The 17663-nt window shown below is 43.8% G+C and overlaps 1 long non-coding RNA gene across 1 annotated transcript in view; it reads right to left on the bottom strand.

Moving 5' to 3' along the window:
- Positions 1-4453: 4453 nt before the first annotated feature.
- The window catches only part of LOC147751481 (uncharacterized), a 32632-nt gene continuing 19422 nt past the window's right edge, over positions 4454-17663 (bottom strand). The window contains exon 3 of the long non-coding RNA XR_015300027.1: positions 4454-4586. This is a non-coding gene — a long non-coding RNA (uncharacterized LOC147751481). The remainder of the gene's footprint in view (positions 4587-17663) is intronic.

Raw genomic sequence — 17663 nt, 5'->3', positions numbered from 1 at the left:
CATAAGTATGTACAAGTCAATCCTTACGACCTGGAAACTGGTATTGTGTGTTAAACTGTCCAGGCATAGACGATTTGTAGGGTCGAAATTATATTTTCTGAATCAATTAGTTGGATGGGCTTGAATTGATGGTACTTATTAGCTTCAGTGTTTAAAAAATACATATTTCGGCAATTTATTATACCAATTAATTAAACCATCTTAATTTTCTTAAACCACTGGAAATTAACCTACTGCTTTCTTATCTCTTCCTCCCTGGGTGAGGTGGCTATTTCTGTGCCTTGCAGATGTCTGTGTGTTTCATCCCAGTTCCGATGTACATTTATGATTACATTTATGCAGGTGTCATAAAAGTGGAATATGTGGAATTATTGATAAATATATCACAAACATCTATCATTTCTTGTTTAACCTTGTTTATGTACTTAGCACATGGCACCAGTTTACTATTTCTAGAGCTACAAATTATAGGTTGTAGGTGATGTCATGGTATCCAAATGTCTTTTAGCCATTTGCATGTTTTGGATATTAATGTTTCCTATTATTTTTCCCTTTATCTTCTTGACTGATGGAAATGCTTAGCATTTGACAGTGTGCAAATATATCATGCATTGGGGTAACATTAATTCTGTAAGACACATATGCTTTCTTTTTTACTTTATAGAGGGATATCAATTTAAAAATTGAAGGATTAATTACTAAAACATCCCTCTGGCATTATTAAATAAATCATACTGATCTTCTTTACACACCATATGTTATGTTATGTTATGTAATTTTTATACTTCTATAGCGCACGGCCACTCCACGGAGTATCCCGGCGCTTTATATGATCCTTTATGATTCATGAATAACCGACCGAAAAGTCTGTCTCTTACAAATGTGAATGTAGGTTATCAGTTTGATTATACAAAAAAGATTCAAACAGTGAGTCCAAAACCGGCTGCTACTCGTCAGCTTACCACCCCATGTATGTTGGTTGCAACCCCTGGAAAACCTGCATGATGACATGCAGATTAGTTCTCTTTAGGACTTATAGTTGTGACACCTGCCTGAAATGATTTTAGGGAGTCAGTCCACCAACGGACTGCGTAAGTTATATGAACATGGAGAATATTGAAATGGCCCGGAGGAGAAGGAGAAGTCGAAGGAAATACTTTATCTCATATCTCTTAACATGAGCAATATGGTTTAATGGTAGGAATTAGGGAGGGATGTGCTGGAACTGCAAGCAACATTTAAAGATTGGGCTTTTTGGAGCCACAAGACACATTTTTGAGAGGTGCTTGAATTACAAGCGAAGAATTCAAGAAATCCCCAATGTCTGCATAAATCCAAAGATAGGCTTTGGCCATGATAATTTGCACAACCACTTTACTTTAGAAAAATCGCTGCACATCTCTGTCTCACAGTTGACCTACATCTGCAATGAATTACAGCTTCTCGGAATTGTAATAAGGCATCTGCTGCTTTTAATCCTTGTGAACTAGGATTTGTACTAAAAGGCAATACAAATGGGAGCAGCACTTGCAAGTTTGAACAATTTGAATCCCAGCAAGTTTGACTCAGCCTTTCCCCCTCCAGAGTAAAATAAAGTGAGTACAACTACATTTCTTACACAGGCATTGAGTCAACTACACATGCTTCGCAATGTGGTGGTCAATGAATAGCAAATGCCTGACAGACTATGAAAAAGAAGGTTCTTTAAACTATACTGTAAGAAAATGGGTTATTGGTTGAGAGGGGTGGAAGTCCCACTTAGGCAACTGCCATAATCCGGGTCAGGTTGAACCACAAAAGTCACTAAATTAACCTGTGCTGAACCTTCTGGCAGCTTGACACTAATGCAAGTCAGGCTTAACTTAGAGGTACTGTGTAAAAAGGGTGATCAGGTGCGCTATTGTAGGTTGAATAAAGGTTTGACGGAGTCTGTGTATGTAAGGCTGAGGATGGCGGTAAAATATAATTTCTTGTCCAGATCAAATATGACCGATACCCGAAGACTATTGAATTTAGTAGTTATATCACATGAACCTAGTGAGACTTGTAATGCCCCAAATGAATGTGTTTTGTGTTCTTTCATCTGCTAGGGAAAAATATACATGTAAAAGTCAATGAAAAGTCAAAAGAATGATTGTCATTTTCAGGAAATAGGCGATAGCACATCTCATTTGCTATGAACTTCATAGCAAGACATTTCATCACTGTCATCTCATCCTACAACAAGCAATTAGTCATTGATTTCCTGAAGCCTGTGTTCCATAGTCTTGCCTCATTGCAGGAGAACATAGGGGCTCCGGCTCTTACTCTATTAACTTTAGGTACTGTTGCCAGGAATACATTGGAATTCTCAGGTTATGTGAGGTACGATGAAAGGCCATCAGAATGAGATTGATTTTTGTGTCTGTACCCCATAGGGTTTTGTGCACTATGCTTAGTGATTTAAACATTATGCATTCTTTTATTGGTAGCCAGTGCAATGCTTCCAGCACCGGTTTAGCTGACTGTGCTCTGTGGATGTTTTGCAGCAGCCTAGCTGCGCAATTTTGCAAAACCTGCAGTTTTCTTGTGGTGGCCTTCGGGGTGCCCAGGTAGAGAGAGTTTCCATAGTCGAACCGAACAGCACCAGTGCTTGTACCACGATCCTGAGTGTAGTTACAGGAAGCCGTGGCAAACTTTTCCGCATTTTTCTGATAATGCCATAATAAGTAGCTGCTAATTGAACTTCTTGGCAGTCAAATTTAAGTGACCTATCTAGCCATACTTGTAAGCTTTTGATCCTTTCTTTGGGTTTTGGAGGTGGACCCAAACATTTTGGGCCATTTCAGTGTAGGTGAAGTGATATTATGATTACCAAGGATCATTAACTCCGTTTTGTCTCCGTTAAGCTTGAGATACGACTGGTCCATCCAAGTCGCCACCGTTCCCAAGCTAGCTTCTAAGTTGGCTGGCACCTTCTTTGAGTGGCTTAGAGCTACCACTAGCTGTGTGTCGTCCGCATAGGTCACAATATGGATCCCATATGGCAGGACTATCTCAGCAAGGGTTCTTAAATAAACATTGAAAAGAGTGGGGCTCAAAGAGGACCTCAGTGGGACTCCCCATGTTAGAGGGAGCCTTCTTGAGGTGTGGTTGCCTTCAAAGACATGATATGATCCATCTTTTAGAAAGGATTTGATACAGGAGAAGGCTTTTCCTGACACTCCTACCATTTTGAGTCTATCAAAGAGCATGTTGTAGTTGACAGTGTCAATAATGGAGCTCAGGTCAAGCAGGATAATTGCCACTGTGCCTCCCTGATCAAGGACTTTCCTTGATTCCTCCATTACAGCTAACAAGGCCGTTTCAGTGCTGTGGTTGGGTTGGAAGCCTGTCTGGGAAGTGTGTAAAATCGAGTGGGATTCCAGGTAATTTACGTGTTTCTCTAAAATTGTACTGGTCATGGGGAGGAGCGATACTTGTGATACTTATAGTTGCTCCACAATTCAGGATTGAGGTTAGGTTTTTTTAATAGCGCTTTTACCATGGCATGTTTCCATGACCTGGGCACTTGGCCGGCGATTACGGAAGAATTTAGTACTTCCAATAGCACAGGTAGTATAACATCCTCTACCTTGTGCAGCAGGTGCACAGGGGTTGCATCACAGGGGGATCCTGATTTGATTTTAGCAAATATTTGGGAAAGCGTGGCTGTGTCTGTGTCCTCGGGTCCAGAAGCTAGGGGAAACAAGTTGTAAATATCCAGAATTTTATGGTAAAAAAAGTCTGCTAGTTCCTTACAACGTTGAGGTGCAGATTCTGTAGGTAATGCAGGTGAGGGAGAATTTGTCAGTTTTTACGCTATTCAGAAAATTTACCTTGGAGCATTGCCTGCCCTTTTGATTTTCTCCTCAAAATATTGTGCCTGTGCTCTCTTAGTTTCTGCCTGATACATTTTGATAGCTTCTCTATATTTCAATTTTTTCTCTAGACTGTAATCTTTCCTCCAGGCCCTCTCTAGTTTTTTAAATTTTTGTTTAACTTCACGAACTTTAGGGGTGTACCATGGTGATCGTTTGTCCTTCGGTCTTTTTTTAATCCATTTGTGTGGTATAATGTAGTCCAGAGATGATTAAATGCATAGGTTTCTGTCCCTTTCAATGATCTCATCAAGTAAAAGCCATATAATGTCGCTTCTTGTGATGTTATTCAAATTCGCTTATGGTACCCCTGGCTTCTGGCGAATCAATGTCATTTTTGTAACGTTATCTTTACCTTATTTAAACAAACATTTCAAATCCATTCCCCTTCAGACTTCTACAACACAGAATTTCAAATATTTATCAGCAAAAAGATGGATATTTTGATGACGTGAAACTCAGTAAGTCATTCAATAACTTGTATATCGCTGTGAATGTTGTCGGCATTTCAGCACACAGCATAACGATGAATAATGATTTCAATTCAAAAGCAAAATAATACGTTTTTCAGTTTACTTTATGTTTACGCAAGTAGCGTGCTCATTCGAGCTTTGACGTGGTTGGTAACCTATTTCAGCCATTGAACTTCGCCAGTTTTACTGCTGAACAAGTAGTGCTTGCCTGTAGCTGAAAAGAGAAAAAGTTTATGAAATTTATAGAAATGCTACACCTCCAAGCATCTTAATAACTAAAGGTCGCTTCAGAACTAATACTTCTGTTAAAGGCAACTTCAAATCCATAGAATCTTTACATGACTAACGTAATTAGAGGGAGGTAAATAAATGCATACATATACATATACGCTTGCTTATCCTTCATAGAATAAAAATTGTACATAACATTAATAAAATTGGAGACATGGTTTTCTACTTTCTGCTCAGACTTGTCTACTTTTCTACTGCGCATCCTCTTATGCACTAAAATCTAGAAAGTAGATGCAAAATGAAATGCTCTAAATAATGTTGTTTAATCATGTCCCTATGGAAATATACTAGAGATAAAGTATCATTGCACCTTGAGCATCAGGGGAAATGATAAAAGGATGGCACTAACATTTATAGTTTGATACCACAGTGCTATAGTTTGAATTTCAGAAAAATGCTTGAGTAGAGTTTTATCATGAGTGACATATTACTTCGATTAGTTTACCTGCCGGGAATGACTTTACATAATGTCACTTAGTATTGCAAAGATGATATTAGCAATATTTTCCCATAATAAACTATCTAAAGTTACTGAACTAAAGCAATATTGATATTTCTGGGGGGTAAAATAGCCCTATACCAGAAACAACAAAAGGTACTCAATTATTGGCGTAGTCACTTGCCAAAGATATTTTACAGGAGAATTTTTTTTTAAATGTAGGAGTCAGACAACACAATTATAATCATAGGGAGGAAAGAGTATAAAACTGATGAAGATGCACAGTTCCCGGTTAAGTGTGAATGCAGAACATTACTGAAATGTGTCTGGGCCACAAGCGGTAAGATAGATATTGAGTGGGATGTGTGAATTTGTTTCAGAGGTAGCTAAGGCATGTGGCTGCTTGCAATAGAGTAAAGACAATTCTGGTTTCGTAAGCACTCGTAACACAAAGCTTTATGTGTAGCTTTCTTTGGAGGTGACTATAGAGATGTGTGCTTTATTTATATAGAATGTCCACAAGTGCCTATGTTAAAATATTTTGAATGGTAACATCTTAGGGGCTCAATACAATGTTGGGCAGAAAGCCTCCGCCCGACCATCGGAATCTTCCCGACCGCATCGGAGCCCTTCTGACCGACTCAGGCGGTTTACATTCTGACCGCCCGATTATGATGTTCGCGGTCAGAATGTAAACCGCCCAATCATTCTTACTTGATACCAACTGTATCGCGGAGTATTCCTGTTGAGCAGAACCACACCGTAACTCCCTATGGACAGCGTTTATGCCGTCGGGATTAGGTTGTTGGTTTCCAACACCCTTTTCGAGTTGGCCTGTCCGACATCGAAAGACTGTCAGAAAGTGTCTTTTGGGGCCCCTGGCAGGCCCCCTTGCCTCTGCCGCCCAAGGTTGGTGGCCGAGGAGGTAGCTATGGAACCCCCCCCCCCCCACCTACCCCCCCCCCTACGTGAAACCCTGCACTGACTGGCAGGCATCCTTGAGTGCCTGCCACAGGGTGCAGGGTTTTCCACACACACTCAATTTACCCATAGGAGCCTGTATTACGGCTGGTTCTCTGGCGTAACATGGGCTCCCATAGGAAACAATGTTTGTTTGCATCGTAATTCAGCAGTGGGAACCGCTGACCGCAAGTCAGTCAGTCCCAAATCCGAGACGGTGTCAGGCGCAGGCTTTCCACCCGACATCGTAATGAGCCCCTAAATCTAAATAAAGTAATGTGAAAGGGAGAACTGCTAATCTCAGCGTAAGGAAGTTTGACATTTCCAACTAGTTTAAACTGAGGCAGTTTAGACAACAGGAGATTCTTAAACTCTCTAGAATGTACCCATTGGTCAATGCGATCTTTAATCTCCCAGATCATAGAGCACAGTAATCAACTCACTCAGCCAGGCAGCGCTAAAGGTATATTTAATTAAGGACTGAACCAAAGAAATACATTCTTATAGAGGCTTAATTAAGAATTTAACTAGTGTAAATCTGAAATTAGATATGACTTCCAGATCCCAAAAATATAAGCAAGATACTGACTGTGGTCCTTGTATCACACACCAATCCACATGTACAGTTTGAAACACTTTAAACATAACGTGCACAAAAAACACCCTATGCATTGTCAGCAAAAGGAATGGTGTAGTTCTGTTCAGTACCTAATATAATTTAAATAATTTATACTAGACCCTATCTGGGATACCTGTGAAATGATGTCTGGCTGAGTGAGGCAGGATTCCACCTCAGTCTTCATGTTTGCATATGTATGTGGGCATGTTTTATACACACCTTCTTTATGATCTTTTGCCCCATCTATTCACAGCAACAGTCCTTATTTCAAAAGAGGTCACTGAAGGTTGCAGCTAAACACTATTCTAAGACAGAGCACTACAGTAGATGAGATTTAATTATGGTGAATGGGATTTCATGAGGAGGTCTCACTCCACAGCAGAAGTTCAAAAAAGAGAGGTCCAAAACCAAGAAAAACTGGGAATTTTCTTAAGTGTCTAGTAGTCACCATTATCATGAACTTAAGCACATCAATGATTATGCTTTATCTTTTAAAATGGGACTGCAATTAAACTCCTTCATCAGTTCTTTATGTTCTGTATTTTTAGAAGCTGTGCACATGGCATGCTTCAGGGAGTCAAATGCAGTTTGGCATGCCTCTGACCAAATCGTATCTCTGGGCTGCTTCTTAGACGTCAGCTCTGTCAAGGGGCAACAATAGGGCCATATCCCTTGACAAACCTCCTACAGCACCCAGAATGCTCTGACCTCAGTTTGGGTTTTGGGGTCCCTCACTTAATGTAACTCTCACTCTTGGCATGGAGGAATTGCACCTTACCCTACCCATCAGGAGTTCCTAATATACCACAGACCCCTGACCTACCGGGCACTTACTGACCTTGATAGTCAGGCCTGCCCGTTGCAAAGCCTGAAGCACCTCCTAGAGGTGAAAAAGGTGGTCCTTCTACCTGCTATTGAAGACAGCTATGTTATCCAGATAGGCAGCTGAGGAGACCTCTATACCAGTGAGTACCTGGTTCACCATCACTCTAAGCTGAGTGGCCCTCTGGAGTGAAAAAGGCTGACCTCTAGTTGACACCTTCTGTTAGGGTGGTCTATCAGTACTCTGCTGTAAGATCAATGGTACTTAAGTTCTGGGCAGCCCCTAACCTATCAATGAGTCTGCCCTGGGGATGGGATAAGCATCGGTCTTTGTCACAGAATTTAGCCCTCTATATTCTACACAGTACCTCACTTCAGGTGTGGTGCCCGCTGGGGCAGCTTTTGGTACCCGGACCACAGCAGTAGACCAGGAGCTACCGGAGGCTTCTAGCACCCCCTATCCAACATCTTAGAGATTTCACTCTTAATGCTGGCTCTCACTTTATGCGGCAACCTGGAAGATTGATTCTTAACTGGGAGGTTGCGCCATGTGTTTCGACCATGAGTACACAGGTCGGTAGACCCAGGAGTAAGAGAGAAAAGAGAAGGGTGCTGTCCCAACACTTGGTGACATTCACTCTCTTATTCAGGCACTAGAATGGAGGAAATGATTACTCCTTCCAAAGAGCCATCCTTTTCCTTGGAGTCCAAGAGGTCAGGGAGAGGTTCACTCTTCTCTTCCTCTTCTGTCACAATAGGCATTGTGAGCTCAGACCTCTCCAAGTGGAGTTTGAGGTGTCTGAGGTGAAGCACCCTGTGGGGTTACGTGGTGCCTTAAGGTCCACCAGGTAGGTGGCTTTACCCTTCTTTTCAATCAGTAGCAGTATCCACAGTTTCCATAACCCACCCTTATGGAGGCTGTACTTCCACAGTGGTTGAGTGTTGGTCATACCACTCTTTCATCACAGGTTAGCCATCTGGCTTCTGAATGCCAGCATGTAGCTCACTAAATCCTTTCTTCAGCAGATTTAGGGGTCCCCTGACAGGGTGCCCATACAGAAGCTCTAAGGGGCTCAAGCCCACTCCCTTCTGTGGTACATCCCTAAAGCCAAACACCATGCATGGTAAGAGATTGTCCCACCTATTCCTCAAGGCCTCAGGCAGGCTTCTAAGCATGCCTTTCAAGGTGTTGTTGAATCTCTCAACAAGTCCATTGGTTTGTAGGTGGTAAGAAGTGAGGAACTTATAATGAGTCACTCCATGTTATTTACACATTGACTTCATATTAGCAGACATGAAGTTTGTGCCCCTGTCAGACACCACTTTGTTGTGGAAACCCACTCGGGTAAATATCCCATCAGGGCCTTTGCCACTGCAAGTGCAGTCATGGTCCTCAGAGGAATTGCTACTGGGCACTGAGTAGCATGATCCACCAGAATCAGGATGAGCCTCTTGCCTGAAGCAGTCTGGGGATCCATGGTCCCAAAAATGTTGATGGCAACAACAGGTAGTGGGTTGAGGGGGGTGTATGCCTTTGTTCTGTCTTCACACTAGCCTGGCAGGTTACACAGGTCCTGCATAATGTATCTGAGGAAGTCCTGACCTTGGGCCAAAAGAGATGTGGGACAATCCTTGGCCCAACAGTCCTGCCAGGTGAATTTTGTGAGCCAGCTCCAGTAGGAAGGGACTGTAGCATTATAGGACCACCCGGGCCCTTGCTATCCATTGCAAAGGAGCCTTAGGCTCACAGTAAAGAAGGTTGTCCTCCTAGTGAATGTGATAACTACCACAGACATCCCCTGCTGCTTGGGTTTTAGCCTGTTTCCTCATGGCCTCAAATGTGGGACACTCCCTGTGTGCTCTACAGAACTACTCCTTGGTGGGTCATCCTTCTATATGCTATCCAGCAAGTGTAGGCTGGTCACCAAGGGAAGCATTGCCCTCCTCAGTGGGCTCCAGGGAAGCCGCAGTATATGCCCCACCCATCTCACTAGGAAGATACTCAGGGGCTATTTTATCCTGTCCTCTGCCTTTCCCCTTTTTGGCATCTGGCTGGGCAAATGTTCTGGGCTCCAGAGCATTTTGGCTCCCATCTGCGTAGTTATGGACCTTGTGAACGCACAGATCCAATCAGGTAACATCTCCACATGAGTCTTAAGCTTCACTTCTTTCCAGGCAGTGTGCTTAAGGTCACTACCCAACAAATAGTCATGACAGGGATCACACAAGCTTTCTAAAGACCTGTAACACCCCTCACTCAAAAGGAACAAGGGTCACTGGATAGTGACCATCTCTGTTGTTAGCCGCAACAACTTAGTGGAATGCATTTGGAACTACCTGCTCTGTGGACACCAGCTGACTCCTTATCATAGTCATGCTGGCTTCTGTTTCCCTCAGAGTATCAACAACTTTCCCATAGATGGAGGCCCAATACTTTTTAGTGTTTGAGGGCACATGTATCTTAGGAGCCATCTCACTGTCACCCAGGGACACTAGGGTAACCTCACTAAACTCCCTCCCATTAACTGAAATATACTCCTCCCGCAGCACTACACTAGCCACTCCTGGATTTTTTCTGCCAGTGGGAGGTGGTGCTCTTTTTGTACACCTGGGATGGCCTTTGTAGTGTCCATTTTTATAGCTCTCATAGCACTTGATGGGCTTGGGCTGCTGACATTTGTCAGGGTAGTTTTTCTTCTGGTGGCCAGATTGGGAATGAGAACTAGGCCTTTTCTCCAGTGAGTTGCTTTGGGGGCCTTTAGAGAACGCTGGGCCTGATTTAGATCTTAGCAGATGGGTTACTCTGTCAAAAGTAAGTCTGTGTGCGAAACTCCGCTCCGCCGGCAGAGTTAACAAAGTTTTTGTCACTCTGCACTCCACTTGGAGGGCAGAGTTTGACAAAAACTCTGTTAACTCTGCCGGCGTAGCAGAGTTTCACACCCAGACTTAGTCTGGATGTGAAACTCTGCTCCGCCGGCAGAGTAAACTGAGTTTTTGTCCCTCTGCACTCCACTTGGAGGGCAGAGTTTGACAAAAACTCTGACTACGCCGCATAGCGGAGTTTTACCGGCAGCCACCACATTACAAATAAATGAAATAATAACACCAACACCCACCTCGATGTCCCTACCTTCCTGATCTCAACACTTTTGCAAATTGCCATCACTCAAACTCCTTAAAAAAAGTAGAACGCTTACTGATTGTGCTGTGATTGGATTCTGTTTTAGATCTAGGCAAACAGTTCCAGAGTAAGAGGGCATGGCTTAAGGAAAGAGACGCTCATGCTCCAAATAATATCAATAGGTTTACCCACACCAAAATTGGCTGCTCCACCAACAAAAACACATCAGTCATTGCCGTGCTAGGGAGCCTTTCTCTGGGCTGTAGTCATAGCCCATCTTGCGTGAGATCTTCCATGGCTATTTCCTTCTTGAAGCAGGTGGTGGTGTGCCCCCTGATAGTGCTCTGCATGGGCCTGCTCATTCCAAGGATGCTGGGAGGAAGCAGTAATCCATGGACCCCTGCTTCTGTCCCCGGTCGTCTCCAATGCCAAGAAGCTCAGGACCACCTTACCCAGGCGGGCAGGTGACGGAGGCTCCTAGAAGCTGCGCTTGCTACTCATCTGTGTTAATGTTACTTGCTCTGGAGTGGCACTACAGGGTATCTTTGAAGAACCTCTCTTGCAACACTGAAGGTGGAAAGTGATGTGATTTTTTGACCCACTGACTGCCCAAGAGTGAATTGGACACGCGGTGGGCGGTGTTGGGGGAGGGAGTCCACAGGTGGGTTCTGGCCATGCTGAGAGGGTTTACAGGTGGATTACCACCTCCCAGAAATCAAAAATATTTTGAAAGAAGTGTAGATTGTAGAAAAGCAGCACTCCGCATTACACAACTGCAGTGCACACCATGCAGTGGTCCTGGTTGGTCTGGTACCCACACTCCACAGCTGATGTTTTTTCATACTGTTGAGCGTGGACTGGACTCCGCGACTAGGGTGAAATAATGTTCATTGGCCTGGTTTACTTCACAGGAGGCATGACTAAATTTCCAGAACCTGCAAAATCACTAATTTAAGTGAAAGTTAAGGCAACTGCAGCTCAATTACCTAGGGGTGGGTGAGTGGAGCAGCTCTGCCCACTTGCAGAACTCCATGGAATTCCACTGAGTTTCTATGCAACTCTGCGGAATTAAGCATAGTGCAACTCCGCAGCCTCCACCCACCCTTAATCACAACAGTGACAGATATCCCATCTGCTGAAATATAAATCCCATAGGATGTAATAGGATTGATATTTCAGCAGAGGGGATATCCGGATTGCCTGTCAGAGTAACCTGACAGGCAAGATCTAATCCAGACCCTCTGTCTTCTTATCTCCTCACTCCTTCTTACTTAGGGAACCCTGACCATTCTTTTGGGAGTCTCCCCAAGATCCCTTCTTGGACATTCTGGTGCTGACCCTAATGCCCACCTCCTCAGCAAGATTCCTGGGGCCGGTTTGCTTGCTCTCAACTAGTTGTTGGTGCAGCTCTGGAAAATAAATATTATACATGTGCGTCTTCAAAGTCAAGTTATTCAGCACTGAATAATCATCAACCTTGCTGCCCCTCACCCAGCCCTTCATTGCCTTGCTGGCATAATCCAAGAAATCCACTCATGGTTGTGAAGAGATCTTGTGGGTGACCCTGACTCTCAGCCTATACCTCTCAGGGGCTAGAGAAAACTTACTGTCTAGGATGGCCTTCATTGCCATGTAGCATGTCTGGTCCTCTACCTCTAGTGTAAGGAGGGTGTCCCTCACCACCGTAGACATATACCTCCACAAACTACTACCTCAGAACTCCACTGGCACCTTGTGCACTCTGAAAGCCACTTCATAGACTGCAAACCATTTGTCTATGTCAACCCCCCACTTAGCTGGGCACCAAATCCTTTAGGATCCTGGATCTGGACTCACCAGTGACCACTATCAGTATACTGTCACCATTACTGTTCCTGGGCCCCACTTGTAGGGCTTTTATATCCAGCTCTCTGAGGTTTCGCTTATGGGACATCTTCCTCTCCTCCAGAATCAACCTCCTTTCCTCCAGAGCCTGTTCTTTCTCCAGTTTCAATCTTGCAAGCTTTTCTTCCTGCTTTAACTTGGCATGCTTCAGTTTGAGTTTTTGCTCCACACTCCTGCCTGCCTGCTCCTCTGGGTCAGGTTCTTTAAAGAGACACTGATCTCTGCCCTTGTAATAACTACTGCTTCTGGGAAGTTGTGGGCCCTGTCCACATGTAATTTCAGACCCATTTCAGATTCTAGAATGAGGTCACCCTGCTCCTCAGTAATCTCCTGCTCTTCCTCTAAGATGTCAGCCTCTGCATCCTGGGTCTATGCCCAGTCCCTCAAAGTGTTCTGCAGCTGTACATGCTGGTAAAGCCCTTTGTAGAAATGTGAACGTCCTTGCAGAAATCATTTTGCTGCTGCATCGTTTAGTATTCTAACATGGCCACCTCAAACTCAATTCCTGTAGGTACAGCTTCTCCTGAGAAAGTCAAAATGTATCAACAAACTCAAAAAGGCTAGACAGGATGAATTGAAACAGGCTTGAATTGATTTAAGGCTAGAGTTGTAGTGAAAACTGAATTACTATATGGCATTGCACAAACAAAAATCCTATCCTCACCGCTGATCACCAATGTTAGAAATGAGGTCTCCAATTGGCAGAGGTTTGCACCCTGTCCAGTTAGGGACAAAAATCCTAGTCAGGGTAAGCTAGTTGCACACTTTAAATTAACCTATGCTCACCCTTTGTTAGCTTGGCACCCAACAAGCAGACACACTGTAAGAGGTAATTCATAAAGTATTAGTGTAACACAAACACATCCAGTAATACAATGAAAACACCACAAAAGGTCTGCTTTGAATCAAGGCGACCGGGTCGGTAGTTTAGACGAAGGTTGGACGGTGTCTCGTATTTCACTTTACTTTACTTTACTTTACCCTTTACATTGACAGTAGTTTTCACGTCCCATGCGTGTCTCGATTCAACTGCGTCCTGGATTCTTGTGGCACACTTTTTTGAATCTATAAGCCATCATTCCACAAGCAAGTTACTCGAGGCATTTCTTGTAAGAACGTAGCCAGGTGGGAGGCAGCGTCAAGAGTCCAGTTTATCATGAGGAGAGCAGTGAGACGAATTTCGGTCTTTTCCAGAGGTAAGGCGAGGAGGTCTGTGGTGAGGGGTAGCCTGGCTTCACGTGCAGGTCCCGGGTATCGACTGAAACAGAATCTCCAGTTTCAAAGGGGTGAGCAAACAGATGTCCCTCCCTGTTACTCATCTAAAACTACTAAAACTACTAAACTATTGAATAGGTTTGAGAGCTTAGAGAACCTATTAGTGCTGGGTCTGGCAAACTGCCCTTATTACATGCTTTGTCACCCATTTGACCAAGTGATAAGCTTACTGGCTGCAGAAGTGGAGGGGATAAAAGGTAGTACAGGCAGCTCTACCCCCCCGCCCCCACCCCTTTATTATTTATTTTCAGCCCAGGGGGTAAAACTCACTGCCAAGAAGTAGAAAACTCTGCATTAAAAGTGGAAAAGCGAGTTATAGCAGAACCTGGAGTTAGGGGGAGGTCCTCGTACTGTCTGAGGAATAGACAGTTCCTTAAGGCTAATTCACCCCCAGTAACTAAACAGCCCTGAAACTGCAAGGAAGCAAGCCCCTAAACAAAAATAAAAAAGGGGGATTTGGGGATAGCCTGGAGTCAGGTGAAGGGGGCAGACCTATCAATATAAAAGTTACTCCCTCGCTAAGGTCCTATTTTAAGGTACAGAATAGAAATCGTGATCCCCCTGGAGATTTTGAAGAAATTTGTAGCCAAAAAAGCGCTATGGAAAAATCTGTCCCCCTAGCTCTGTCAGAAGCAGTGGAGGACATGGTAACCTCTATCCCCGCAGAGATCCAAGCTGGGGCAGGAGTGGAGGGAGTAGAGGGATTAGAACATGAAGGGCTTCAGACTCAGGCTCGGACTCAGATTCAGACTCAGGCTCAGACTCAGACCCAGGCCCAGTCCCAGTCCCAGATCTTGTCCCAAAATCAAACTCAAACTTCTACTCAAATAGTAAACATAAGCTCACCTTTCAGCGAGGATCCTACCCAGGATCAGTGTACGTCTCAGGACCCCTCTCGTAGAGTGTTAATCAGTCCACCTAAAAGTCTCCCTCCGGATCCTCTGAACTCGCAAAGTGATCCACGAAGCAGCACAGATGTCATGTTAGAAAAAATGCTGGATAAAATGAGGTCAAGGTTCATAATATCAGAAAAAAATCAGAACATGTTTCATGAAAGATTTGAATCCTTGAATTCTGAGCTATCAGCGTTAAATGACAGAGTCTCTTCAGTGGAGGCAGAAGTGGAGGGCCTAACTAGGAGAGTAGAGCTTACCCAGAAGGATATTAGATCACTGAAAGCAAAGGATAAAAGCATCGACGAAAAGTTAGAATCCTTAGAAAACCAATCGAGAAGGTGTAACCTCAGATTTTTAAATATCCCCGAAGGGCGTGAAGGATCGGACATAAAGAAGTTCATGGTCTCACTCTTAGAGGAGCACTTTCCATGGAGTAAATCCTGCGGTTTGGAAGAGGGCATTCAGCGGGTGCATCGGGACCCTTTTTTCTAGAAAAATCCTACTAAACTTCAGAACATACACACTCAAAGAAAGACTCTTGACCGAAGCTCTGCATAGTTGGGTTTACAGTAACGGTGACTGGTCCTTCAAGATCAGATCCGATATTGCAAAAGTGACAGGCAATGGGAATTGTAAATGTACAGTATGTCCAGGAATTTATATAGTACAGGAATTTATATAGCGCAAATCACCAAGCGGTTTCTAAGCGCTTGCTTAGGGAACCCGTCCTGGCATTCCCCTGTGAGATAACCCTGGCAGGGTATCCGCAAGGTGAAAGCCAGGCATCCCACCGCGAGGGGCCGTTGTGGAGATTAAGCAAGCTATTGCCCAGAGTCGCAGAATGTGAACCCGTGAATTGAGTAAGTACCGGAGCGAGAATTGTCGAGTCCATGGGCATTATAGGACTCAAGACCCCGCCGAGCCGGGAATTGAACCCTGGTCCTGGGCTGACCTCTGCTTCCAGGTCTGCCTCCTCTAACCAGTGAGCCACACTTCTCCATTGGGACAAAAAATGCCTGAACTGAAAGCTCTTGGCGTGACTGTTCAAATGAAATTTCCAGCCTCCCTCAGGATCATGTGGATGAAAAAGATGTATAACATCAGGGACCCACAGGAAGTTGACTCACTTCTAGAGCAGATGCGCGACCAGATCCAGATCCAATCACACTCTTATTACTAAGTCAAAAAAAAATGATGCAATTACGGCAGCAGCACCTCTAGTTTATTAATCACTAGGGCACGGAGTTCGAAGAGGGCTAGAATTAAGGCCCAAAGGAAAGGGAGGCTTCCCCAGGGTGGGAGGGTGCTCCCCCTTGTCCTCTTTTTTCTTTTCTTTTTTTTCACATAAGCACAGTTGGTTTAAGGTATATACTAGAGGGGGAAAAGGGGGGGCACATGGGAGATGGGAGAAAAATAGGGAAAAAAAATCAAAAAATGTCCTCAACAAAATAACTCTTCCAGAAGAAAGGGGGTAATTAGGATCAAGATTAATAACTATGAAAGCCCGCTGAAGTCAAGAAGAGATGGGTAAAAATTATAGAGAGATAAAAATAACCTCCTGGAACGTTAACAGGCTAAGAACACAGAGTAGGCGACGGAAATATTTTGAGTATCTGAAATCACTTGATAATTATTGCTAGTTGTTGGTAATATGCCCCTTAGTTTGTCTTCAAGGTCTTTTTCAAATTCCAGAGGGAGTGTCTAAGTGCACTCCCAGAGTCAACATGTTTAGTTGGCCAAAGTAGTGAGATTTGAGAGTGTTCGCTGCTGGTGCCTGTCGGTATCACAAAGATCTGCTGTAATAGAAGAGTGTACCATTTGCATATTGTTGATGGTACATACGTATTTCTATTATAGAGCGGGCCCCCTTCCCTGAGTAATCACCAGGTAGAGGTGAGGGTGACACCCAACTTTTGTGGGTAAGTGCACATACTATATGAATTATATAGATGGTTTCAAGATCGTGTTAGATCTACGGCTAACAGGGCCTCTCTCTTGAGAGGCTATTAGTGTGGTAAATTATGAGTGAGATGACTAGTTTGTATTAATGTATGGATATTGTTTTGCAAGAGACCGACAATTGGTTCCACTACAGCCAAGTTGGATAATGTCGGTAGAGTATATGAACTGTCTATAGCATATTTAGCACTTTTTCTTTTCTCACTTTCAGCAGCAGCTATATATATTTTCTAGCTTATTGGTCCTGAAGAATGCCCCGATACTTACAGATCCGAGTGAGGGCAGAAACATGTCGACCTTCTTCATCGTCTAACTTTTGAATTCAATAGTTAGCGGTCTGCTTTTTAACTATGACAAGGGCACTCAAAGAATAACGTTGTTATGGAGTTCCCTTAGTTATTTTTAACACACTTTTTCGTATGGTTTAGCGCTGCACTTGTTATTTCTTGATTTTTTTAACCCTCCTCACGTGGCTAGAGTTTATGCCTATGGGTTTCATGGTATGCTCAGTCGGGCCAGCCATCCTCTGATTGACAAACAGCTGAGGGTTTTTTCAGTCATTTTCCTAGACTGTATACCCGCGTCAAGAGGAGGCCAGACCCAAATGATGATAACTCACGTATTGTGAATGATGGGTTCTGGGCAACACATCTTTCTCCTCTTACCTTGAGGTGGTTGATACCCGAAACCGTTGACATAAATTCTGCTTGCTAGGTTTCCTTTGCTCATTCTTTTACCTGCTCTCCAGACCCAAGGTGTTATGTGGTATAATGATGCAACCGTCTCCATTCTTTTAAAGCCAGGAAAAAATCCCAAAAAATGTGAGTCCTACCGCCCAATATCTATTTTAAACTGCGATTATAAGATCTTGACCCAAATTATGGCTAAAAGATTAGGGAAAATTGCGGGGGCTCTGATAATCTCCAACCAAAAGGGCTTCGTGGCAGGAAGACACCTCCAAGAACTTACACATGAACTCATTGGAGCAATAGACATTGCCATCACGGAGAAGCTTCCTCTATCGA

This window comes from Lissotriton vulgaris, chromosome 1_1 (genome assembly GCF_964263255.1).
Source record: "Lissotriton vulgaris chromosome 1_1, aLisVul1.2, whole genome shotgun sequence".
Lineage (NCBI taxonomy): Eukaryota > Metazoa > Chordata > Amphibia > Caudata > Salamandridae > Lissotriton > Lissotriton vulgaris.
Note: the sequence above shows the minus strand (reverse complement) of the source record. Positions and strands in the feature narration are given on the sequence as shown.